At 43.6% G+C, this 1,399-nt stretch overlaps 1 non-coding gene across 1 annotated transcript; it reads left to right on the top strand.

Moving 5' to 3' along the window:
* Positions 1–437: 437 nt before the first annotated feature.
* Positions 438–509, top strand: TRNAA-UGC. Its single transcript has one exon. It is a non-coding gene; the product is annotated as a tRNA-Ala (tRNA).
* The last annotated feature ends 890 nt before the right edge of the window (positions 510–1,399 follow it).

Here is a 1,399-nt window from a genome sequence, read left to right as displayed (position 1 = left end):
TTGCTGAAGCCTGGCTTGGAGAATTTTGAGTATTACTTTACTAGCATGTGAGATGAGTGCAATTGTGCGGTAGTTTGATCATTCTTTGGCATTGCCTTTCTTTGGGATTGGAATGAAAACTGACCTTTTCCAGTCCTGTGGCCACTGCTGAGTTTTCCAAATTTGTTGGCATATTGAGTGCAGCACTTTCACAGCATCATCTTTGGGAATTAAAAGTACAACCAGCAAAAAGCAAATAGCAGTGACTGGAAGTCTAGGCAAGTAACAATAGAGTCTAAAAATCCTGGATATTTTCCTTTGTTAATTTCACTAGAGAAATTTAGGAACCCTTGACTGCCAGAAAAACCAACAGTAGGGTAACTGGAAGGATTGGTATATGCAGCATGATTCCTGGCTGTATTCACCATATGGAAATTCACTGTGCTAAAAGTTGGTCAGGGGGTGTAGCTCAGTGGTAGAGCACATGCTTTGCATGTATGAGGCCCCGGGTTCAATCCCCAGCATCTCCATACTTTTGGGCTTCCCACGCGGCTCAGTGGTAAAGAATCTGCCTGCTAGTGCAGAAGATGCCCAAGATGCAGGTTTGATCTCTTGGCTCAGGAAGATCCTCTGGAGTAGGAAATAGCAACCCATTCCAGTATTCTTGTCTGGAAAATTCCATCAGCAGAGGAGCCTGGCAGGCTACAGTCCATGGGGTCACAAGGAGCTGGACAGGACTGAGTATGCGCGTGCACACACACATACACACACATGCCTGCAAGTTACAGAGATTGGTGAAGGTTTTAATTTAGAACTGCTGACCTTAGTTAAGCCTCTCAGAACTTTCTTTGATAAAATATATGTAACATAGTATTTACCATTTTAACCATCTTTAAGCGTACAACTCAGTGGATTCTCATTGCTTTTTAATCTTCTCTTTGTTCTTGATGTTTTTTTTGTTCAGTCACTAAGTCATGTCCAACTGTGCGACCCCATGGCCTGCAGCACACCAGGCTTCCCTGTCCTCCACTATCTCCTGGAGTTTGCTCAGACTCATGTCCATTGAGTCAGTGAGGCTATCTAACCATCTCATCCTTTGCCTCCACCTTCTCCTGTTGCCTTCAGTCTTTCCCAGCATCAGGGTCTTTTCTAATGAGTCAGCTCTGTGCATCAGGTGGCCAAAGTATTGGAGCTTTACCTTCAGCATCAGCCCTTCTAATGAATATTCAGGGTTGATTTATCTGGGATTGACTGATTTTATCTCCTTGCAGTCCAAGAGACTCTCAAGACTCTTCTCCAGCACCATAATTCAAAAGCATCAATTCTTCTGTGCTTAGCCTTCTTTATGGTCCAACTCTCACATCTGTACATGACTACTGGAAAAACCGTAGCCTTGACTAGATAGACCTTTGTCAGAAAA

This window comes from Oryx dammah, unplaced genomic scaffold (genome assembly GCF_014754425.2).
Source record: "Oryx dammah isolate SB20612 unplaced genomic scaffold, SCBI_Odam_1.1 HiC_scaffold_5178, whole genome shotgun sequence".
Lineage (NCBI taxonomy): Eukaryota > Metazoa > Chordata > Mammalia > Artiodactyla > Bovidae > Oryx > Oryx dammah.
This window is presented reverse-complemented; position numbering and strand designations above follow the sequence as displayed.